The sequence below is a fragment of the Solea solea genome, chromosome 15 (assembly GCF_958295425.1).
Source record: "Solea solea chromosome 15, fSolSol10.1, whole genome shotgun sequence".
NCBI lineage: Eukaryota > Metazoa > Chordata > Actinopteri > Pleuronectiformes > Soleidae > Solea > Solea solea.
Genome location: NC_081148.1, coordinates 5836253 through 5862954, shown reverse-complemented (window position 1 = coordinate 5862954; position 26702 = coordinate 5836253).

The following is a 26702-nucleotide window of genomic DNA, read 5'->3' as shown; positions in this document are numbered from 1 at the left end:
GTCTGCTTCTCACTTGTTTTATAACATCAGTACTGGAGCAGGTGCCGGGCTAATTGGACACTCTATATTGCCCATAGGTGTGAATGTTGTTTTTGACCTTGTGACCTGTCCCAGGTGTACTCTGCCTTTCGCTGTCCCTGAACTGTTTCGCTGTCCCTGAACCCTCATGTGTAGGATAAAGTGGAATGAATGAATAGTGTTGATTATGTCTAACCAGGGTTTTGGAATGTTTTAAATTCTGGTAATTTTATGACATGACATATGTTGAACTCAGTCTCTACTAAGAGCTTTTTGAACCAATAATAGTCAGTTTTCTGTTAATAATTAAATTAATGGTTTCAAGTAAGGACAACAAGGTCGATTTAATTAAACCTCCTTTGACTTGCCACTGACTGCCTTGAAGGATTCTCAGATTTGTGAAAAGATCTGTTCTTCACCAAGTCGTCTCGCACATTTTCTGTAAAGTTGCTGTCACTTCCACATCCTCAGCTTCCTCCTCCTCACTACCCCTCACCTCGCCTCAACTCACAATCACAAACAGACACATTTCTGACGCACAACACACACTTGCACACCCGCAAATGGAGGATACTGCAGTGATAGACACCAAAGCTCGAGGGTGAAAATTGAGGTCAAACTAAAGACTCATAACAGCTGTGTGTGTGTGTGTGTGTGTGTGTGTGTGTGTGTGTGCATGCACATGTTTCCCATCATAGTCTCCTGCTCACGCACAAACAAACACACACTCCATCATAGATTTTACCTGACAAATGAGTCTCTCCAGACACGCCACTGAAACATGGGCTGACGTGACCACTGTCACACTCATTTACTGATACCTCATCAATCTCTGAGCTTCAGTCCACTCTTAGGGAGATTAAAAGTGAGATGGAGGTGTGACCTCTTTCCGATTGTCTGAACCCAATCTCTCTTTCACAACACGTCTGTTTTTATCATTCTTCTCCACTCACTCTCTCTCTCTCTCTCTGCCCCTTTTCATCTCATCTCATTCTCCACCTTTTCATGATGTCATTGACTCGACGTTTCTAAGGGGAGCGACAGCTTTTCTGTGCTCAGCTTGGCTGTGCAGAGAAGTGCAGCCTCTCAGAATCCCAGTGTGATATGCTATGCAGAAGCTCCTGTGTCAGTTTGAGATAGTGAACAAATAACCCCGGAGAATCCATCACTGCTGGAGAGATCTAAAGCAGCTCAGTGTGATCTCATTGTAATTTTTAGAAATTTATACAGAAAAAGGAGCTCAGGCTGGTTTTGTTAGCACTCAATGAAAAATTGAGCAGCTGTTAAATCTCATTGTGAAAGATGCCGATGGGGCTGGTTTGAAGGTTTAGAAACACGGCAAATAAGAGACTTGCTAAATTTGCTGTTGAAAGACCGCTCCTGCAAGTTTCCACAGGGTAAATCACAACACAGCTTCAATGAGGTTTGAACAAGCGTATAGTTAGAGCTGTATATAATATAAACAGAGATGTAGTCATGGGGATTTCACCACATTTGACAGGGATTGGACCATAACCTCCCAAATGTCATGCAGTTTGAAATACAGCTTTTTATGTAACTAAACTATATATGGGTAATGTTATTTGTCCAGGTCACAGTTTAGTGAAAACTACTGAAATGATAAAAGTGGGCTTACATTCTGTCTCTCTGGTTAAACATAACCTACTGCATTCCAATGTTGCTATTGGCTATTTCCGTCCATGCTTGCATCATGGTACACGCTTTCATCATTCTCTTGTCTAATCAGCATGAGGCTCGTTATCACAGACCCAACACCCCCCGATAGACAGCCGCAGCTCAGATTTCATTACCAGACCACGTCCCCTCACTCCCAGCCAGCATGTCAATGTGGCCCCCATAAGGGTTATATTATCCAGTATGGGTCCCAAGCAGGTTTGTCCGTGGCTTCCATAGTGCCCCCCCGTGTTTACCCACATGGGCTTCCCATTTTAATTCAGGAGTGACTAACACCTGATTTAGTATGCACTGAGTGAGATGTGCTGCAACCATCCCTGGAGTCTTCTCAGTTGCTGGTTGTTCACAACACCTGAGTGACCACTGTCGGTGGTCCCAACTGGCCAACACGTGCAGAAATCAGGTTTAATTTAGCTCCCAATCATGCCTACAAGTCAACAGCTGAACATTTTCTGGAGCAGTGCCATTTATGATGTTGATTTTTAGATGTGCTTCTCTTTCTCCTTCTCTCTCTTTTTCCCTGTGTTGTGTTTCAGCCACAGACTGCACATAAAAAGAAGACGTGACACCAAGGAATGGCTGTTGAAAGCAGGATTAAATGTCTGCAGGTCAACGGGTGTACTTATATTGTTATAGTGCGGTCACTGTGATCTCTGTTTTGAGGTTATATCTCTCGTTTTCCTTCTTCCTTGTTGTATCCCTGTCTGTCCAGGTATCACTGCTGTCACCTCTGATCTCTGACTGGCAGGGGTAGCTTGGGTCATCGCCAACTCAGATCAAATTTCCAGACGCTGGAAATGAGATTGTGTCTGCGACGCGACGGGAGGGGGGGTCCATAAATCACAACGGGCCACGTCTTAGTCTGCGCTCCAGTCATGCAGGAAGTACTGAACTAATATTTTCAAGTAAGTGATTCTAATGATTCAGTACACCGAAATGAACTCCTTTGCTCAGCGCTGGTTTGTGTATTTGGATCACGTATGAAATGATATCATGACATTATAGTGCAGCCGTGGTATGAAGACTCCACCCACGTTGAGCGATACCAGAGTCGAGCCGTGCCGAGCCACGCTACGACTGTTTCATTAGTGGGAAACAACAGAAAAACAGTATCATGTCAAACTCTGTTATCTTCACAGACCTGTTATCTATCTAACCCTAACCCTACAGTGTCACATGAACAGAATGCTGCACTGTTTTCACATGAGTCGTGATGTGTGGTTTTTTTTTGTTTTTTTTCATCCCGGACATTAATTTGTATGGTATTCCCCAGAGGGTGAATGGCGTCCACACATAATGCCTAACATGTGTCCCACCCGGGGTTTGTGTGCACCACCTTGTACAACAAGACAACACAACAGACACCGTGAGACTTGCTGTGCATTTCTGTGCCTTGTTCTGCTCCTCAGTCGCGCTTCTGACTTCACTGTAGCAGCAGTGTTGTGCATCGACATGAAAGCGTACACCTGCACACCTGCCACATTTCCATTGTGAGAAGTAGCTGAATCAATGCGAAAAAGACCGAGCTTGTTGAATTTACATAGCAGGGCTGAGCATGGGTTGACGTGTGTGTGTGTGTGTGTGTGTGTGCGTGTGAGATCTAGAAAGAGATCGGAGTGGGGAATCTCTGCAGTTCGTATTGAACTCATATCTTTCAGTCACTTCTTTATGAAGCAAAACTGATGCAACAATATACCACCCTACATTTGTTTTGTTACCCATGATCAAAAGCCTGCAAAAACTTTCTTTTATCCTCCTCTCTCCCTCTGACTCTCTCCATTCAGTTCCTCTCAGTCTAACACATTGATTCAATTTATTCCCTTTACTTTTTTACTACTCTCGCAGCACCACCACCACCACCACCTCCTCCCCCGTCAGCGATGGTAATCTCCCTGTAGTATTGTACTGTCAGACTTTGATCAAAAGCCCACCATTCTCATTCACTTTGCTTCTCTCAGGCCGCTCCGTGCTCCCGCGAATACTCTGTAGACTTCATGAGTACTACAGGCCCCGTGCGTGATGGACTGTTCTGCCCTCATTTTGCAGACAGGCTACGCTCGCGCACATTTATGAGCCGCGTCGTTGCACGCGGCGCTTTCAGCGTGGAAAACTAAGTGATTCAAGATAAAATGCTGACTTTACTTTGAACGGGAATGAAGCAAGAATTTGAATTTAGTTGCAGCATCAATGAAAGATGATGTAGCTGAGAATCATCATCATCATCATCATCGTCGTTGTCCTCTGTTGTCCTCCAGAGAGAGAACAGCCATGATTTAGAATCATGTACACTATATTACATAGTGTAATTTCTGGACTATAAGCCACTACTTTTTCCCCACACTTACCTACAATGATGCGGCTAATTTATGGATTTTCCCGGTTTCACGAGCTTCATGCCATGAATAAAACTGAGCACCGTCACATTAGACCAATTGGACAACAAAGTATTTGCAGCCACTCGACATCAGTCACAATGGTGCATTTAAGGTGGCGCTCCATGTTCAGTGGGAGGCTTGGATGAGGCTTGGAAGTGGGGAGAAATCCTTCATTAAAACGGGGCTGCATGCGAACAGCAACTTATGGTCAATCTCCCAGTGGATCCTGACAGCGTGGAGCATTGTCAAAAAATCCACGATTGTCAACTGTTTTCCAAAGGCTGGACTGCTCACGTTTTAGTCATTTCTATATGTGATAGTTTTAGTCTAGGAAAACTGAGATTTTTTTTTTTAAAAAAGAAGTATAGCCTTCAAACAATCAATAAGTATTTGAGATTACTGCAGAAACCTTTAATCTCCATATTTCCACTTTTCAACATTTCTTTTCATGAATTGATGCCGACTTCATCATACAACAGTGTCACACATAAGTTTGACATGAAATTTTCTCCACCGGTGGCACGCCGCGACCGACTCTAGATCGGCTTGAAAGGGCTCGGGGCGAAGGTTGTTTACAGCGAACCCCCACCCGGACCTCGCCGCTTCCCGGGGCCCCGGACATGTGCACTCGCTGCAGCTTCTCGACTGTCGATTGGAGCAGACTGTCCTCAGTGCAGGGTGAGGAGCGTAAATCGTCTTGAAACACAGACGGAGTCATTTTTAGGTTTTGATTGACAGATTACGCACACAATAAGCAGAAATGTCGTGCACTCTGAACGTCTGACAAACCACACACTGACATTTACGTCCATTCTCGTCTCGTCAACGATAACTCACACACGTCTCGCCATGTTTCTGAGACTTTTTGTTTTTAGAAAGTAACATTTTTCAGGAGGTAAGTTGTGCATTGGTGGGAGTTCAAAAATCTACTCCCAGTCTGTTGTGTCACTGTGAATTAGAAAACCGGCTACAAAAGTGAAATGTTTTGACTCTCTGTGCTCATTTACATGCCCAGGCACTCATTTAAAAAAAAAAATACAACTTAAAGTGTATTCAATCTCCCCAACTGGCTCTGAAAATCACTCACTGGAGTAGATTTCTTGTCAAGAACCAGTATTTTTGCAAACACACTGATTTAATGCTATCGTGCAGAGCTTGTTGTTCGGTCTTGCAAAGAGTACAATCTATGCTTAGCTTTAATACTTCACATTTCAAAAAAGGATTGAAGTTGAGGAAGTATGGTGTGTTTTTGGTGTTGTTTTGTAGTTAGAATTGTTAGAAAGTCTCATGCCACAATTAGATTTTTAGAAACGCTGTAATGACCATAGAGTGTAATTTCTCAATCACTTTATTGGAACACATCCACGTGTATGTACTATTACAAAAAAGAACAAAAGGTGCTGCCAGTTAAAGTTAAATGTCTGACTCCCAGATGAACGGTGTTGCACCTTGGTCCATTCAGTGTGAGTTGGTAACTGGTGAATGAGATCACTGATGTGATAAGGTCCAGCTGCTGTGACTATTAGGAACACGTGTTTGTTTTGGCAGTTAGTGACAGAAAACCTACAGGGGTACAGTGGAGAGTGTCATCACCTGCTCCGTTACACTGGAGTTAAGAGTAAAACAATTAAACATCTCGGTACTCTTTCCTTATTTCCTTCATATCTTTGAGTCAGTTCAATATGAACTTCACTGAACTTTTGTACTAACAGGGTCATGAGGAGGGTCCATACATAATTAGAGACAATACACACCCTCAACACACCCTTTTCTCTCTGCTTCCCTCAGGGAGGCACCACAGGAGTATGAAATCCTGCACCACAAGACTGATCAACAGTTTTTGTTGATCACAAGCCGTTAGACTTCTGAATAACGTTGAAATTAAAGATAACCTGAGTCCAAACCTATAGCCTCGCTGTAGGTTTGGTATTTGACAGACATAAAAACAGCAAAGCTGGTGGTGCCCTGAGACTTCTGCACACTAGCATATATAGTACAGATTCAAAGAAAATCCAACTGAAATCTGTCAGACATGATGCTCTGCTTATATTTCCCCTATGATGCTGAACACTGCTGAAAAATGACTGCTGTCCATCCCATTAGCATTCAGCAATACACCAGCACAGGTTGCATCAAATGTCAACCCACCGAGATTGTCACCCATTAGTCTGTCAACTGCTGTGAGACCAAGTTTAGATGTGAGTGTGGAGCTGAGAAAGAAGTAAAAGCCGTGTTTCCATCGAGTGAAACGGCTCAGTTTGCTACGGTGAGGTTACGATGGACAGTCAACTGAAGAACGTCACTCCTGTGCGACCGGTGTTGTTCGCAGTCTCGACGTCTTGTTGAAGACCTGAAACTAGAGATTGAGACCATAAACTGCTGAGGGAAATGTTCACTGACATTATAAATCAAGTAAATATTGGGCAAATTTTCTCAACTTACTTGAACACGACCCAGAGATATTCTTCATATTTATATTCAGGCTGTGTTTCAGAGCTACAGCAAAGGACACAACATGAGCACATTGTGCAAATGTGACATTATTTATCGGTACAGACGTGGAGGACGACAGACGCAGGCACAGCAAACAGCTTTTATTCGGTGACATAAGGCTGAAAGGCTGAAAAGTAAATAAACAGACGCAAATCCAGACAAGTAGAGGCAACGTAATATATACACGTTGCTAATTCAGAAGAGGAACATGCTGCAAGGAATCTGATGAAATGTGTTCTCAGAACGAAGCTCCGGTTTGTGTGAATGTGAGGGAAAAGCAGAGATGATTGTACTGTACATGTCGAAGCTACTAGAACTGTTTACTTTATGTGCGTGTGTGTGTGTGTGTGTGTGTGTGTGTGTGTGTGTGTGTGTGGGGTGAAGTAAATCATCTTTCAATTACCCCTACCTGCAGGATTCACTCCCTTATCAGTCTTACTCAGACCCAAAACTGTTACCTTTCATCAATCCCTCCCTGAGAGTGAAAGTGTGTATTGATTTGCCAGAGGTATTCGACCCATTGATTGTCGGTCAGACACACACACAAACACACACAGACAATCACACACAAGCAAACACATTGTATACTCCAGTTCCAGCTGTGATTTGCACAACATTTGAGACTACCAGCTGTCTTTGTCCTTACAGGGGTTCTCTAAGAAATTGTGTTTCTTTCCTGCTTTGTTTCCTGCTTCTTTTGCTCCATTCAGGTGCTTTTGTGTCCTTTTTTTTCAGTCATTTCAGTCGACACTGAACCGACAAATCAAATAAAAGTTCACACTGCTGTTTGTTTTCTGTAGTTACTTTCTTTCTTTCTCCAACAGGCTTTCACTGGCCAGTTTCATCCTCTCAGGCAAGAACACTCCCTTCTATGCCCTCAGGAAAATGACTCACTCATTATCAGCTGTGTTTTTATATACACCATGTGTCTGGCATTGCAATTTCATTCCAAAGCCTGGTAAAGTGCATCAGCAATTCTCTGTTTCTCCTCTCGTTCTTCATCAGGTAATAAGATCTAAAAATACTTATGAACTTATGTGAATAAAACATAAGTTTGCCAGAGAAAAGTATCATGCTGACATAACCCAGAGCCAAATGAAAAAAACAACAACAACCGTCTTTGACACCTTATGTGGGTTTTAAAAGTTGCTTCATGCACAAATTGGCATGTGTTTTTGTGCTCATATACTGTCAGTTCATCATCGCTGCATCAAACAACAGCAACGTCTGACACAACAAAGGAGCTTGTGTTTCCATCACAATCGCATGAGTCAACTCAGTGTGCCATTAAAAGTGAAAGGATTACCGTTGACACAGGGTTGTAATGACATGGAGATGTGTTACTTTGCATGTGTGTGTGTGTGTGTACTTATTTGTTACCTCTTCAGGATATGTTCTGGCATAAACATTGCCCTCGTCAGGACCAGTAGTCCTCATGGAGACCAAAGCCTGGTCCTAATGAGGCAGAAATGAAGAGAAATGAGAAATAAGGATCTGCCTCATTAGGACCAGGGAGGAGGAAGTTTAGATTTTAATTGTGGTTAGGTTAAGTGACTGGTTAGCGTCAGTGCAGTGTCGTATAAGAAGAACATGTGTGTGGCTATGAGGAGGTTTTGATCATATCTATCCTTGTGAGGACATTTTGGTTGGTCCTTCCAACTTTAAGGCCCCGGTATATTTCTACCCAACACACATCGTGCACATTACATGATTTGCGTCATCAATGCATGCAGCCCAGATTTTGGAACCGTGTTGCATGTGTGACCTGAATTTCCGGCCTACCAGTAGGTGGAGTATTAAGCCCCGCTCACCAAGCAGAAAAAACATTTAGACAACAGAAGAATTTGTCGCCAAGGACAGTCATCCGAGCCTTAACCCGGCCACCCTCGAACCGGCTGACACCTGACTCCCCTGCCCGACGGACCCTTCAGCTGATGAGCCTCTCAAAACAAGACGTGTCCAAGCATCGAGCTGTAGCATCGTTCTCTTCTTCTTTGGTATCGTCCTATACCCGTCCAGACTTGTACCGCCACCCAATGGTGAAGTCAGATACTACAGGACCCTGACATTCACGTATACCACGGTCCGCGATATGCGACGCGCACTTCTGTTTAATTGTTTAGACCTGGTTTAGAGTTGAGTTTATGTTAGCGTCAGACTTTTGTTTGTGATGGTTAAGTTTAGGGTTATGGGGCTACAGAATGTATTATGTCTATGAGTATCCTCACTGATAATGTTGTACAAGAATGTGTGTGTGTTCAAAACCAGCTGAGGATAATTTGACTAACTACCATGTTCCCTTTCTGATTTGCATTTAACCCTTTATTTAACAAAAATGTGTCATTTTCGTTCACTACACTGATTTTTCATTGTGCGTCAAAAGTGCTTTAGTGTGAATCACTCTGGATTTGTTTTATTGTAGTCCTTTTCTTCAGTCCCTCCAGTTCTGTGTAAAAACAGTGTTTTACTCAGTTGTGGACTTCACACATATATAAACACTGATGCACATATTTAAATATGTATTGCACTTAATCATAAAACCATTAATAAGACATGTTCTGAACCTTTGTTTGAGGAGATTTTCTGTATGTGGACCTTTCTGAATTTAAATTGAATTCTCCTGGTTTAGTGAATCATTTAGTACCAATATCACTGGGTAAATATGTATTGGCACATTGCATTTGCTTTTTGCAGACAACTGTTTCAACCCCAGGGTCATTCTCTGTGTCCTTGTTTCTGTCCCTCAATCTCTGCATGTTTGTATGATGGGCTGCATCAAAGCATCCCCTAATCTCAACCTCAACTACTGTGACCTACTGTGTCGGTCCCAGTTAGGTTGGTATTTCTTGCAGACACGATCCCAAATGGACAATCAAAACATGCACAAATACACTCACACACATACAGCAGGCCTTTAGCTGCCGGCTGTCAACTGAGCTAGAAATGAAAAGTTAAAAGGCAGTTAGCTTGGTATATGCACACACATGCAAATGTAAAACACACACACACACACACACACACACACACACGTACAATGAGTAATCTGAGATTCGTTAAAGATCTGCTGACAGGTCTCAAGCAGAACAGTAATACACTGACATCTTAAACACACATTTTGTATACTTAGGCTGACTCAAGCACACGTGGAAGTCTGTTATGTGTCTGTCAAAACGCCTCAAGGAGACGCCTGCACACACACACACACATACGGACGCTGACAAAGATTGATTGGAGAAGAGTTAGAAGCCAGTGTGACATCAGAGATCACCTAGGAGATGGTGAGACCGCACACACAGACACACACGCACACACATTCACAGACAGATTGACACAATCCAGAGCAGAGCCGTGCCAAAGCAAATGAACCCATCTGAAATGCAATCCCTGTGGTCTTATAAACGCACACATACACAAACAGGCCAGCTGAGCAGTCCCAGCTTTCTCATTACTGCAGATGGATAGATACATACTGTAGATGGAAGAAGGGGAGGAGGCATGAAGGAATGAAAGTGATGGGGGATGGGAAATAAATTCAAGGTGAAGAGGCAGATGAAAAGGAATGGATAAGGAAGGAGGAAAGAGGGGAAGGTAGCATGATGGGAGTGGAGAGAGAAAGGATCTGTAGATGATAGAAAGACGCAGGGATGAGGAGATGATGTGAGATTGTGTTGAGAGCTATATTAGACAGAGCAGGGTGGGTGGCTATATGGCAGAGAAAATTGGTGTGTGTGTGTGTGTGTGCTTTTGCATTTGTGTGTCGCTCTGGTTGTGGAAATTGGTGTCGGCAGGACCCCAAATGGCTGTTTTCCTGCTTGACAGAAGATAAGAGGGAGAAAAAATATAAACAAGGTAGCAAGATCACAGGAGAGAAGCAGGGGAGAGAGAGGAGGGGAAGTTATGAGAGAAAACCAGAGGAAAAGAGAAGTAGCACAGAGGAAAAGAGACGCCAAATTTGGGAGGAGGTGGAGGAGTGAAAGAGAATGAAATTAACAATTTACATCCTTTGACAAGAATATAATACTGTATATAGAGTCTGGCAATCAAATTCAATCAATTGTTCGCTCTGAAGTCTTCCAGTCGTTCAGCCTTCAGTCATGTGTTCACATAGCAAACACCATGCTATCTTTTTCCCGGAAATCCAGAAAGACAGTTAAGTCAGGCCCAATACAAACTTAATCAATGTTGGAACCTTATTCCTCCTGGCAGCACCTCCAAAGATAAGCAAGTCTTGAGGAAAAACAAACACATTAAAGCATGACAAGGCGTCTTCCTAAACTTTCCCATTGGGAACAAAAAACAGCATCCATTCCTAGGACCGACCTTTGCAGTGTCTGTCATCCCCACAATCTTACACTGAGGCCCAATACCATTTCTCATTTGTACCCATATCTCTTCCCCTATGTCCTCCCCTTTGGAACTGTGTTACAAGGGTTAGTGCTTAAAATCTGCCCCTCTGAAAAAGTGACACATTGTCACTTAAGGAGACGTTGTGGGTTCTCTCCAGTTTCCTTCCTCAGTCCTAAACGTGCAGAGTTGAACTAGACAATCTAAATTGACCATGTGAGTGTGAGAGTGAATGGTTGTTCATCTCTATATGTTGGCCCTGTGATGGACTGGCAGCTTGTCCAGGCTGTACCCAACCTCAACAAGCACTGAGACACCCTATGCCCAAATGTGTGCAAAACAGGGCAAGGGGTGAAATGGGATTAAGCCCAAAGGGCTGTCCAAGAGCTTCTTAGAGTGAAATCTGGCCTTCAAACACTATCCAATTATATGACTCCTTCATTCCTGCCAGAGCGTGCAGATTGAACACTTTCATGCGGATTGGTAGAAAGTCTTACTAAATATCTAAGATTGATGACTGCTGGGCTTGCACTTATCATCCCACTTGCACAGTACAGAAGCTCCTCATACAACCCAGCCTCGATGTCCTATGTTCTCAAAAACCTGCATGAACGAGAGAGCGGTGTCAGCACCAACACATTTTGGTATTTTACAGGTTCAATCTGCAACATGCCTCACAAGTGACAAATATTACTCGTATTATATTACTCAAAGAGTAGAGTATTCATATGAGCAGAGAGCGTCACTCTCTTTCTCTGTTGTCATTAGGGTTCAGGTAGCCAGTCCGGCAGCTGTATTTAACAACCCATCAAAAAATGCTTGATCGTGTGCGTGAAGTACTGCGTTCAAATGGGGTCATTCACTGTGTTCACAAGTCAAGCCCTTTTAAACAGATCCCTGTTATATTCACGACCTGTTAACTTACATTTTCTAAAAGCTCTAGTTCAGGGAGTCCAGTACATGATATGTGTGTCATGATTACAAATTGTCAAGTTCCTAGGGTATAACAGTAAGCATTACAAATAAAAATGGTAATAATGACCCATGGGGCCACACAGTGGTGTAGTGGTTATCACTCTCGCCTGCAGCGAGAAGACCCGGGTTCGAGCCCCGGTTGGAACAAGGGCCTTTCTGCATGGAGTTTGCATGTTCTCCCTGTGTGTGCGTGGGTTCTCTCCGGGTTCTCCGGCTTCCTCCCACAGTCCAAAAACATGCAATGTGGGGATTAGTTGAATTGGACACTCTAAATTGACCATAGGAGTGAGTGTGAGAGTGAATGGTGGTTTATCTATATCTGTGTGTGGCCCTGCGATGGACTGGCGAACTGTCCAGGGTGTACCCCGCCTATCGCCCGATGTAGCTGAGATTGGCACAGCACCCCCCGCTACCCTCTGGTGGAGGATATAGTATGGCACAAAGTAGTTCCAGCAGAGGCTGATTCTCAGGATTTACCTATAGGAAAAGCTAGATTTCCATGATGGAGATGCAGAAGAAAGGTTAAACCTTCTCCTGCTGGACATTTGAGGAACTTAATGCATGCATTATGTTAACTTGTATGTTTTTATTGGTGACTAGGTATGAAATAGCTCCCTGGCATCAACTGTCACAATAACTTTTGATTAGTAAACAAAGGTTTTTCACATGGTCACCTGCGATGTGAACTACAGGCCCTCACGTATATTGGACCTTTAAATACTCTGTTTAACCCAGATGTACTTGTCTTACCTGTATTACCTGTGCAGAGCTTTTGAGGAGGCTTTTTGATAGCACAAAACGATCACCAAATGCTTTAGATCCCTTTGCTTTTTGATGAAAACTTCAATCACCTCTGCTTGAAGTACTATGTGTTTGACCTGTAAAGTGAAATTGAGTTAGCCTTATTCTTTAGTCTGCACTACATATGAGAGGGCAGAGGTGTCAAGAGGAGAGGAAGGGAGGCAGTAGGGGATTCTTCAACATCAGCAATGAATTTTAAACACATTACACATTAAACTAGTTAAACTAGTGGTTCCCAACCTGCTCCTGTTGTCTCTCACAGGAGGTTCAAACAAGTAGCATGACAATAAGGATTTTTGTTGTAATATCTATAAACCAAGTGAAAAAAGTCAAGTCTTTCCCGAGTCCCCTTCCACAAATAACAAAATCATAATTCCACCCTGACCAACTCAAAGTATAAACTACAGTATTAGAATTTTCCAAGTCGGTATATCCTTCATGTAACTCTCCTGAATATACAGCTCTTTGGCCTTCGTGTAGCACAGAGACAGAAATAAGCTTGAGTGAGAGAGACTGTGGCCCGTGGCAGCAGTCAGAGGTCAGGTCCGTTCCCAAGATGCTTTGTGGCATGAACCACAAGGAAAGGTGCTCCATGTTTTTCTCGGTCAGCCTTTCTCCAGCTACAGTCTCACCTTACAAGTTGACCCTTGTCTTAACACAGTGAAGGCTCACACACACAAATAAAGATAGACACAGACAGAGACACACACACACACAGTAAACATGAAATAAAAGGTGTATTAGGAGCAGTGACCACACATGTGCTACCATACTCGTAGCAGATGTCACAAAGTGCTTCCCTACTGCAGAATAGCGAATACCAAACAGATGAAGTTGAGTACACATACAGTACGAGCTCAAAAGCAGTCTCTGCTGCAGCATTTTGGATCACTTGTAAGCAGTTTGTCTTACTTTGACATTTGAAAAGAGAATAATAGTGTTCAAGCCTGGGACAAATGAATGTAATCTTCTTCACCTAAGGCATGGACATGAGGAAGAAAATACACACAGTGAGTGAAATGCAACATTTTTCTAGTTGGTCTGTTTAGATTGGAGCCCAAGAAAGATTTGCTTATTAGATTTCATTAGATGAATCCCACATTGAGGAAATTTGCTAATATGTTTAAGGTAAGTCTGAGTACATTGTAAAAGTGGTTTGGAATAAAGTGGCAAGTTTGTTCAAGGTTTGGGGACCTGGTGTATATGGTGACAATAATAAATACAAAAAAATAAAATATATATATATATATATGCTGATGACAGAATACTGTAATGATGTACAACAGCCAGTTAGTATCTTTCTTCCTATGCAGAGAAGCAGATAGATGGATGGATGAGTACTGGGGTGTGAGTGTTTTATTAATTATTTTGGATTCCTTGTAAAAGTCCCTTTTTTTGTAGCATGTTTTACTATCTGTCCTGCTGCTGCTGCTGCTGTACCATACTTTGATCGAGGAGGTGAAGAGTAAATGGAGGGAGGAGTTGATGTTTGATCCCATAACTTGTTGAAATGCATGAGGAAGTAGGATCGGTGAATTGTTTTTTGCAATGATGTGCTCTGTGTTAATTGTGCATTAGACGTTACTGCTTATTTGTGTTTTTTTCCAGCAATTTGGAAGAGTCTGTGATAGTGATTGGGTTATTTTTGTTTGTGTTAAAGTATTTGTATCTGAAGTCATGATTAGTTCTTGAATTTAGGCCGTATTAAACAGCGATGTCATACAGTCCATCCATCCATCCATCCAGCCATTTTCTAACACATGAGAATCATGGGGCTTCTGGAGCCAAGGGTGAACAATGGGGTTACACTTTAGATCGGTCGCCAGTCCATCACAAACGTACAGAGACAAAACTTAAGGTCTCAGTATTCCATCAAAATGACTACTAGGAATGTGTGACCCAATCACTTGAATGCAAAACATCATTTTTACGCACTTGTTGACACAACTGATGCTTGTTTTTTTCCTGAGGAATAATTATAGATACAAATAAACTCAAATACTAATACATAGATCAGTGTGCAGTAGTTGTGTAAAAATAATTTGACGAGGTGTGACCTTTAATAACAAACTGGTGAATTATTTAGGCAGCAGTCTGTATTTATAGAGAGGCAGAGAAAGATCTGTAAACACAACACCTGAGACAATCCAAGTGGGTATTTCAGCTGCATCTAGATTCCCAAAGTATTGATCTCTTTCCTTCTTTTTCTTTATAATGCTAAATTGTTATCCAAATCCATTTGGTCCCAGGCACAGTTGCTCGCCTCTCCTGAAAGCCGTGTGTAAAGGCTATAAGGCAGAAAAGTAGAGAAGGAAAAATTGGTGCTTTCCTTCCCTCTCCACAGTGGTTAGATTGCCCTTCATGGTCTAATGAGTTCTGAAAGAGTTGAGCATAAAATGGAGGAAGAGACATTCACAGGCCAGCAGGCTGACTCATAAATAACACACCTGAGAGCAGGGGAGGGAGGGGGAGAGACGGAGGAAAGGGGACGTCCACGGATAAGGGACCTTTAAAAGAAGTGAAATATATACATTAATGACCACAAAAGTAAAGGTTTGCAGTGGATTGCAAAATAAGAGGTGGGAGGAAATTCAGCAAATGGAGAGCAAGAAAGAAACTGCTTTCAAGATGTGAGTAACTTGTGTTCAAATACAAACAAATACCAGGAAGCAGCACTATGGGAAATGTGGATAATGGCAGATTAGCTGCTCTACAGAGGGCAAACCAGCCACAGTATTAACTTCAATAATTGTTCATGACTGGTGTAATCATTTGTGTGAGTACAACTGAAACGCAACCTGTTCTCTTCCAGAAAACAGTAGATAGACGGTGTGGGCAGAGATTGCAGAAAGTCTCAAGTATATACATGCTTTCGTTTGGTCACTTGAGGACAAAATAACCAAGTAAAACATTGACAGACAGCTTCATTTAAAGGGGACCTTTAGCATTTAAAAGGGCATCGCTCGGTCAGACAGTCATTTCCTCTTCCGCGCTTCCTCTAACAACGGTTTTCTCTGCTTCTTTTTTGCCGGCCCTGTAATGATGAACATGTAAATTAACACTTTTGCTGCCTTGAGCTTCTAGCCGGTACCTGGCTATAGGGGTGTGTGTGTGTATATTGAGGTGAAGCAGTTTGTGTTTCTTGCGAGACCCAAGACTCCAAGAGACCCCCCTAATCCTGAGGAATCCGGGTCAGCAGCCCTGATCTTGCAAGGCTAGTTTTTCACTAGTCTAAGCGAAGTCTAACCTTCACAATGACTACAAATCCTACATAGTTCCACTTTAATCCCAATTCAAAACATTGGCGAGCATAGCCTGCCACGGAGAGAATTTGGGTCTGCAGCATCAGAGAATTATCATATGATGGGATGACATGAAAAAGCAACAATAACCGACTTTATAAATATTATATACTTTAAATATCCATTACCAATATACATGGGAGAGAGGGAGAGAGAGCATAGCTAACTGGGAGTTCCTTTTTGTTTCTGTTTCTGACAGAACATTATACACATTGGCATTTTAATGCCTCTCCACTGCACACCCTTGTTTTTCCTCTTCCCCCGGTCCAGCGGTTTTTGAAATAGATAGTGAAGCTTTTTAGATTTGGTACCGTTCAACACGTCCTAACCATACTGTAGCTGCAGCTCACTGTGCTGCTGGCAACCCGGGCATCAGAAATGCTGGGAGCTGTGTTATTGGGTGAGTTTTGGTGAGTGGCACAAACAGACCAACACATGAACAGAGTTTGAAGCTCACAAATGAATATTGTCAATATATTGGCTGCACCAATGTTATCAGTGAAGCCAATATTTAAATGTATGATTTGGATATAGCACGGTCATTTGATCATTTATTAGAAAATGATTGACATCATTTTTAAATTCTCTATTCTCTGTTATAAAATGACCCCTTCAATTCCAGTTTCTGAGGAACTTCTAAAGTTCAACACATTGTTATCTATTATTTGATGCATTTTAACTTTTTGTAGACATATGTAAATATAATATAAAGAGTAAATATATCACTCTTTTTCAAACTAAATTGGACGCAGGAATCTTTGTGCCTCATTGAGTATTTAAGAACAGATAACATAATTAGATATTTTTGATGAATGATCAGATGTTATTTAGAAGCAGTTCTGTATATTTCTCATGCAACAAACAGTGTTGATGTTCAGGTTATAATGTGGAGGAAGACAGAAATATACGGTTTAATATGAATGTGTTGCACGCTGTTGATGCTTCCAGTGAAATAGCTGTGTTCATACAGGACAGGGAGACAATGGGAGACAGGGGAGCACTATACGTGCACCTCATGAACACAGACAGAGGCAGAGCGTGGAAATGACCCAGCAGAGATTATACCGGGTAGTTTACATAGAGCGAGGAGGAGTGAGAGTCACTGGGGTGAAACTGAGCAGCAGAAACGCTGAGGAGGAACATGAGCAGCACTCACCTGTGAGGAAAAAAAAGAAGCTAGAGGACTGGTTTCATTTTAAAGGTAAAACATTATTTGCATCCACATAAACATCGTTTAGTAATGTAATGTAGCTTTTAGTGTAGCTTCAGTCGGCAGGCTGCTGTTTGGCTTTCAGTGCACGCTGTGTGCGCCGCTGCTGTTTTGAATATCTGTCACTTTGTTGATTTCTGTCCCCTTAAACGCTGCAACCACTCTGGCTTCATTAGCATAGCAATTAACTGAAGCTAATCAATACATCACTCACATTGTTGTTTTGATCTTGTTGACACTGCAAATGGCTGCCACCGCCAGGGGCAGTTGTCTCGGGTCAGAAGTGTCTAAGATTTAAACATTTGACCCATGCATTATCTATACATCTTGTCCTTTAGGAGACGAGGCTCAAAACCAATGCCGATCTCATTCTCTTATTTGAATAAAATCCTAAATCTGTGTTGAAGTTAAACCCTGAACCCTGAATTTCCTTCATTTCTAACCCATGAATCCTCTGATGATGGGATATAATTACATAAGTCAATGTTTGTATTCATTAATTAATGAAGAAAGAAAGAACACCTACTCTCATAATCATCACTCTTTTTTTTGTTACCTTTGAGCGACACAAAATAGGTAATGACCTCTCCATCATTCTCTTTTTCTCTGTCGTCACAGAGAAAAAGAATCAGCTCTTGAATGCATTTCTTTTCTTCTCGCCCCATATCAGCACAAAGGGGTACGTATGACATGATTGAAGGTTTGAATTGAGTGGAGGAGGTTGAAATAGCCAGTGTAAAGGGAGAAATTCCAAATGAATAAAGGCAGGCAGTGAAAAGGACATTGCTGCGTCTCAGTGACTGGTAGTGAATATTTGCCTTTGACAGGTGCTTTTTTCCGGTTTTTATGAAATGGCTAATATATGTGAATTTCAAAACCAAAGTGGAGACAAGAGTGCTGACTTTTCTCTAGTCATACAAGATGCTGATTTGCATTCAAGTAATTTCCATTGAATAAATTAAGTCCAACTCAGAAACATTCTGGCAAGTCACAGGAGGAAGACACGCCAACCAGTAATCACACATTGTCTGGTTTCATTCTCAGCGTCTCCAGAGAGGGTTCACTCAAGTGAACCTGAGAAAGGCACTGAACCTTAACCAGGTTAAAGACCCAGTGGTGGCCAGTGCCATAAAAGTGCCATTAGTTTATTCAACCCAAAGAGACCAAGAACTGCCTGATTGCCAGATCTGTTGGACAAAAATAAACCATGTTGTCTTGACGAATAACACAATGGAGCAATCAAGACCATATGTCCAATGTGAGACAATCACGGTGATGTCTTTGATCCCCTACATTGTGGTACTACGTCATACTTTGAGGGAGGTTCATAGACAGCTGTTATCACAGTAAGATAATGGCCAAACATAGCTTGTGAAAATTTTCACTGTCAGAAATTTAGGATGACCCTCTCAGTGTCTGTTTGTGTGTGTGTGTGTGTGTGTGTGTGTGTGTGTGCGCCTCCATCATCTACGTCTCCTGACCAGCCGATGAAAATCCAACATGAAATGTCGTGTCGCTGCGACACAGACACACAAAAACAATGGAGGGAAACTGAATGCTGGTATATGAGTAATTGAGATGTACAGTCATACTTAGGCCTGTCCACATATGATTGTATCACTGAAGATGACTGTTAATAGCAGGTCTGAACAGGTTCCAAGATGTAACTTAAGTTACCACCTGCTCGAGTCAGCTGTGAGCCTTCAGCTTAACCAGTAGGAAGAGGTTAAGACATTGTGATGGAAGTAGGTCAGTCAGACTGACAGGTGTCAGAGAGAGGGAGTGCACATGCTTGCTGGCCACCTGATTGAAAAATAAGTAGAGTAAAAAGGGAATGACTGAAGTTGGAGGAGAGTTGCAGGATTCAGTGGAAGTGGGTCGTGGATTGACAGGAGAAGTGGGGAGGGTGCGATGGGGAAGGGGCAAATAAATGAGAGAGGGGAGGTAAAGTGACAGGCAGAGGTTTTTATGTAGCTATAGGAAGGATATAAGTGGACTAGAGGGGTGACAGCAGTGAGGGAGGAGGGGAGATAGAAAGGTGACAGAAATACTTGGGTTGACAGGAGTGGATGAGGGTGTAAGAGGAGGGGAAATGACAGAGAGGGGCTGCAGGGGATGGAGCTGCAAGTGAGAAAGAGGGGAGGAAGCTTAAGGGGGAGGCAGAGAGAGAAAGAGTAGCAGGTGGGAGGATTACAGGAGGTCAGGAGAAAAGGTCACAGGAAAAGGTCAAGGCGAAGGGAAAGGGCAGAAAGACACTGTAAGCAATGACACCAAGAGTGATGGAGAGAAAAAGACAGAGTGGAAGGAAGGATGTTCCAGCTCCAGCTGTGACACCACTCACCTCCTGTGATCTCTGTTTCTCCCTCAGCCAGAAGGAGCGTTTGTGTGCAGGTGTGTGTGTGTGTGTGCATTTTATTATAAATCTTTTTTGACTCAGCTCTCGGGTTGTGTTCAGGATCATCAGAGAGGAAGAAAGGCCTCCCAAGATGTTTGCCCTATTGTAACGCTGGTGGTTTTCAGGCGCTGTCGAGCTCGGAGGCCTCTCCCAGGGTGATGGGCCTCCAAAGCAACCTTTCCACCAGGCTGCCTGTCAGTCAACGTTATCTCTTCCAACTGCCGCCACGAGCTAGACTCACAGAAACAGCAAGCTCCTTTTATGGTGTGAGCATGATGCCTATAAAAAGCATTTTCCTTCCTTTCTTTTCTTATCTCTGGAGCCTCACCAAAGCAAACGGGATTATTTCAACAGTTTCAGAAGAGGCGCCAAATAATAGACAGATCTCGCTGAGATGTGGCTCAAAAGGTATATACCCAGCGTGTTAAGATGTGACAGTGAAGGCTCAATATTTCAAGGTTGATATCAGCAGGTGTGGTAGTTAGTGAGATTTCTTGTTTCTGTTTTTGCCAGAGCTACAGTCATACATTAGTGAGGCTCTGCAACTGAAAATCAACAGTGCAGAGACACAAACACATCCATCCATTGTTGCATCTGTCAAAACTACAAGACTCATATAAAGAAATCAAATATCAGCACAGTTCTTGCAAATAAATTGGTTCAGAACTGTTATGGTTAAAGCAGTAGGGTGTAACTTGTAAAAAAAATATTATTATACTTCTTATACGATGTTTGGTCTTCATGAACAGAAATTGTGTAACATATTTGATTATTTTTCCGACTGAGGAAGCATTTGTGTGTGTACACTGACAAGGCAGGTGGGGGTGTGGCGGGTGCAAGAAGCATTTATCCAAGAGCACTACTGTTTGCAGTCATCTCACTTTACTAGCACAATGTTGCTGTTGCCTCCATCTGTTTGGACGAAAAGAATCACCTCCTGGGGTGCAGCGTCGCCCGGGCAACACGAGATCTAACACAGAGCAACACTCAATCAGCATCATGTGAGCTCATTTGACAATGACAGATGTTTGTTTATATCCAAAAGTTTCACACTGCAGATTTTGTTTTTGCAGTGTCCTTACAAGAATACCTGCATAGACCCGTGTGTGTGTGTGTGTGTGTGTTTAGTACATGACCTATTACATCCACAGCTGTCTCTGTGAGCAGAGAGCAAACCACTGAATACAAGTGATGTCAAAGGGCACTGAACATGGCAAGCGGCGCTGATTAAAGCTGACGTTGGAGAGATAAGCTTGATTATTTCTTCCACCTACTGCAGTTTGACAGCTGAACAAAAAACTGCTGGCTCATTATGAAACGCTGCCAAGACGGACAACTCTCCACCACTGATTTGTGTTTCATTAATTCCTCTCAGAGAAAAATTGATGGATTCCTATCTTTTCTTTTTCATTACAAATAATGAAATTCATCATTTGAACCTGAACTTTGGCTGTGGCCCAAATAGCTCCCTAATAAGGAAGGACACAATAAATAAGGGCTGGACACACTGATTTCCCTGGTCATTTCAGGAGGAATCATATTTGGTTTTGTCCTAAAAGAAATTTATATAAATATGCACATTTTGAAATGCCCTATGATAGAATATTATATTCCCACACAGTTGAACTGAATTCTCAAATTATGTTTTGAAATAAGTGCCTTTTCTCACAGATTATGCATGTTTTTGACATAGTTCACAGAACTTTGTGCCCGTTTGTGTGTTTGTAATCGCTGCTATGAGGACATGTGATGGTGATTTAATCTGATTTATAAAAGCAACACTCGACGTGTATTTATCGAAAAGTATGTTCCTCATGATTTAGTTGTGGGGGAGTGCAGTGTGTTGCAGACTGTGTTAAACTTTGATGGCAGATGTCGGGGTTCACATCCTGTTTGTTGCTTGTGTTTGGGTTAAACAAACAGTTTCTTTATGGTTATGTTCTCTTTGTGAGCAGCATAACTCAAACATGTCAGAAAGAAATGAACATTTACAGGGACAGAGGTTATGGCCCAAGCAAGAAAAATCAGAACTATGACCACAAACTATAAATATTGAACTTTGTCTTTGGGTCCAGAAAGTGAAGCCAATGTTGAAATTCCTGAGAACTGTATTCTCCCGAATGGCCTTGAGGAGGCGACACCACTGATTATGAAAATAAGCCAGGTTGTAAGGCGATGATTCAAACGTGATACGTGTATTAAAGTTAGTAACCATTTCCTGAGGAGTTAATGGCTTAATAACTAGTTTAAGAGCTTTTTTCCATACAGTGCAACATCAATTTTTAGCCTGTTACTATTCCCCAGCTCCACCCTCTCCAGCTCCAAATATTATAGTCTCTACAAAACCAAGATGGTGCTGGTGCAACAACAAAACTTCAGGCTTCAGAACGTTACTTCACAAACCAGTTGGTGATGTCATGATGAGCTGGAACTAGATATAGACCCGTCTTTATTGCCACAAACAAATATTCTAGTAATAACCCGAGTGATTGTTTTGTATGTTAGATAACTTATGAGACAGGGACAGTGGCTTCTTATTATGTTGGACTTCCAGTGATTTGGCCACCTCTCTATGTCCAGTTATTGACCATGAGAATTAACAGATATAATAACAAAACTTCTTAAAGCCAGACTCGAGTTGTGATACTGGAATTTCCCTTCAATAACCTGAAACAGAAGTCATAAAAAGGCTTAAAGTGCCTCTGCAGCAGAGGCCCTGAGGACAAGCAGGTAATGAAAAGGCTCTCCTCTTAAAACCTATTTTTTTTTGGTTATTTTTCTCCTCTGAAAGGGATTCAAATTCACAACATGAATTGTGAACCAGAACTTGAAGTGAAATCCTTGGATTTTTCATAAAGTGCTACACCATAGACTTTGAACCCACAGTGCAGAGAGCCCACCTGCTTCATTACTGTCAAATTAAATTAAGTATTCTCATAGAGGTGCAGGTATCACAGGCCCATGGGTGCCCACCCACTCCAAGAACTCAAACCCATGGCCAGATGCACGGGGTGAACCTAAACCTGTTGAACCAATGGTCTCCTCCACAGCTGAATGTGTTTTTTCTTTTTCTTTTTTTTAATAAAGCAGCCTTATATCACCACAGGTACCAGAGGCCCTCAGGTAAACAGCTAATGAAATCCCTCACTCCCTCCTGGACTAAATCATCCAAATAGCAACGGGTACCTCAGGCACAGAGGCAGACTGATGGCAAAGAACCAGGCAGAGACAGAGAGAGGGAGGGGGAGCAAAGAGGAAGGGTGGATTGGTGGAGGGAAAGAGTAAGATGGAGGCGAAATTGAAAGATACGGTAGAGAAACTGTGTGCGTGTGTGTGCGTGCGTGTGCATGCGGATGTGCGCGCAGGCGTGTTTTACATTATAATGTATACCTTAAACATCTCAAGGGCTATAAATCAATGCCTTACCAAAGCTGACTCCTGAGAAAGCAGCAGGTGTCTGCGACCGCTGCTAAGCCTTTAAGGTGAAATGGGTTTTCTTCCCCTTGATGTTGTAACTATTACAACTTGAGCCACTGACTGCTGATTCTACTTTGTGTTCTCACAAATGCAAAGGCCTGCTGGTATTAAAAAGGGAAATGTCACCTGGTATTGATCAGGCTCGATGAGTCGATATCTTAGATTGTTGACTTTTTCAGAGTTTCACTTTTTTTTCCCCAAATTGGGTCTGAAGACGTGTGACATGAACTAAAGCTGCAATGTGTAACTTTTGGTGACTTTTGTTTCTGCTGATGTTTGCTGTTTTGGTCTTCGTGAAAGAGAAACGATGGAACATTATTTGTAAGCTGCATTCTTCATGAGAAAATTGGCTCTGTCAGGCAATACCATGTGACATCCTGATCAGTCTTGTGTTCTGTTTCCTGTTTTATTTTGAAATGATTACCATTGCCTCTCGTTTCCGTGTCTGCTTCCTGTGATGTGTCCGTCCTCTGTGATTACCTGCCCTCCCCTGATGTGTTTCACCTGTTTATCATTATCCCTCCACCTAGCATCTGCATCTGTTACCAGTTCGTCTTGTCTGCCGACCAGTAATGTCCTTGCCCGTATTCAAGATCAGTTACTCGGAGTCTTTTGACCTCTTTTGTATTTTTGTATGTTTTGTAGCCTTGTGCTTTTCGGGAGCCTGTTTTGTTGAAGACCAGTAAAAGGTGTTTTTCAGTTTAAACAGAGACTGTTGTCGAGTTGTGCTTTTGAGTCCACATCCAGTGTTTGTTCAGCCTGATATACTATCAGACCTGACAGAGGAAGCATTGTGTACACACAAGGGCAGGCGGGGACAAAAACCTTGGGCTTTTTTGAGTCCTAGAAATTCACTTCTGAAACTTTTAGTGGGTGTGCTTTGCATTTTCAGTCATACTCCCAGTCAGTCAACACTACACTGTTTGCAGCCGTTTCATTCGTGCAATGTTACTGTTGCCTCTGTCTCTCTTGACATGAATAAAATCACCTCAATCTTCCTGTGTGCGGCGCATGAATGTCACCGGGTGACACAAGATCTAAACACTGCTATACTGAGACAGAGAGTGTGGTGTGGTGCTGACCCAGGCTAAATCGGCATTCATTCCTTCACCCCATGGAGTGGCTCCGTGTGTCTGTCTGTCTGTCTGTTTGTTTTTCCGCATTTGCCAACATGACCAACAGAGGCCGACAGAGGGTGAAGTCTGCCATCTCTGATTGCCTTGTTTGATTATAGTTTGAATCTCATGGACGTTTGTTTATATTTAAAACTTACACACCTCACTTTTAACAATATACTGTTGAACCATATTTACTATCGATTATTACAGCATATATGTTTAGTGTTAAACATTACCATATGACTGCCTAAGCGTTGTGTTGGGTTTTTTTTGCATTTGAGTTTAAATATTCAAGGAAGACATATTGGTGGACATGTGTAAGTCCAACTTATTACCACATTGAAACATCCCAGCAATTCTTTTCAGCTGTTGTCAGTAGCTATGTTTACAAAATTGAAAGATGCGATTGTGGTGTGTGTACAAATGCTAAGTGTACAGTCAGAAATAACTATTTTGATTTTGGCCAGTGTTGTCTAATTCTCTGGATGTAGAAGAATAATTTTTCTCTGCGTCTGTGACTTTTGTGTCTGTACACTATTCTCTTTTTGGAATGAAAGTACAGCAGTAACAAAACGGAAATACGTAACATTTACATGGATCAAATATGTGATAGCAGAACCATTTATGATCAATTTGAGTCCAAATGACGGTGACATTCGGAATGAAATTTGTTTACGGACTGGCTTCATCAGATCAGAGTTTTTGGATTAGCAATGTTTACATGACATATTTGTATTCCCATCAGTCTTTTATTCCAAATAAAGGTGTCCATGGAAACATAGCTACTGACATTATCTTGCGGCTAACTCCACGTCCATTGCTGTTATTAGTATTCCGTTGCCTCTTCATTGCATCACCTCCCTGGTGAAGTAGACTTTCTTCAATGACAAACAGCCTAAAGTCTTGAGCAAAGATTAGTTCAGGCCCCATATTGAATAAAGAATCGAAACATTTCTCCTCGTTTTAACAGTCGGAGCCCTGAAATTGAGAGTCCCATGTTCCTGAGTATTTGAATATAGTGCTATTCAACACATATTTTAATGATAGAATTTCACTGACTGCAGATTTTTAACACAATTTTCTCAGAGTACTCCGGTTTCCTCCCCCAGTTCCCCTGTGACCCTCATGTGGAGGAGAAAGTGCTTGACAAAGAGTGAGTAATGTCACCAACAACAAAGTTGTCCTGCCATGGTGCCCAGAGGATTAATGCTAATATGGCCTTAAGTGATGAATCTTTTGTTTTTTTGTTCCTCAGTGGGTGCAACATGTTTACAACAGATGTCAGTTTAGTGACTGTGGTTTCCCTCTGCTGCTGAGAGACTCAAGTTCATAGTTCAATGGTTAAAGAATTAGTGAGGCCGAAAAAAAAACATGCTGGCAAGACTTTGAGTTCATGAAGCTAAACCTTGGAAATAATCCACAACACTTGACTGGTGAGGATTTATTTAATTTCTTTTTGCATAACAAATAATTGTCCCTGGTCTTGACCTTTTGTGCAAATATGTTAATTATGATTTTGTACTGCTGCTTATAGGTCAACTATAACAAAGTCCAAAAACTGGTAACTCATAAGCAACAAATACACACAATTGCACTTGATAGAAACACATGTCATTTTACTGAATCTCAGAAAATGTGGTTGAAATGTGTGATGCAGTTGAAAGGAGACGTACGGTAACTTCAGTCTCACATCAGTAGCTTTAAAACTCAGTATTTACTGTTTTTTGTTACTCAGGTAACAAAAGCATTTATTGGCCCACAAAGACATTTTGATTACTGACCCATAACATAAGAACCTTTCTATCAGAGAACAGAAGAAAAACAGGCAAGACCTTGGATTGTGGGAGCACAGCGTTGGCTGCAAACCAAGAATGACGGCTTGACTTTATGTCACGTTTTATTACATACTGTGTCTACTTTGTTGATCAGAGTGGCCGCCTCCTCAAAGTCTTTCAGCTCTTGACCAGGCCGGCACAACTTTATCCACTTGACTTTTATTTCAGTGCAAACAGATAATATCTGCAAGTATAAATCCACCAGTAAAGAGGAGAGAGCAAAAACCTTCAGTGGCCTTGTGGGCAGGATGCAGACAAAGACAGGAAATTGTCTTCTTGCTTCAGGAGTGCATTACTGATGCAGACTCTGAACTGTAAATACAAAACAAGGTTCGAAGAGATTAAGAAAACTTTTCAACTTCAGGAACTTTTTTTTGCAGCAAAATAATATTTTCTGAAAGATTCTCTTTCCGTGTTTGTGGGGGTTTTAGCCACAACTAAAAAAGGCTCAAATTACCTAATAACTGGTCACAGATGGACATGTTTTTTTTTTTCTTGATTCACTTTCTGTAGGTCACGTGAATGATTTTACTTTCTTTTTGACTAATCAGCTAATTGATGATGCAAATGCAGCTAGGAATATAAATCAAATGATCTGAGAGAGAACTAGAATGCCACACCTCCTCTACATTGCAACAAATAGCTGTAAAATGTGGGACATGTT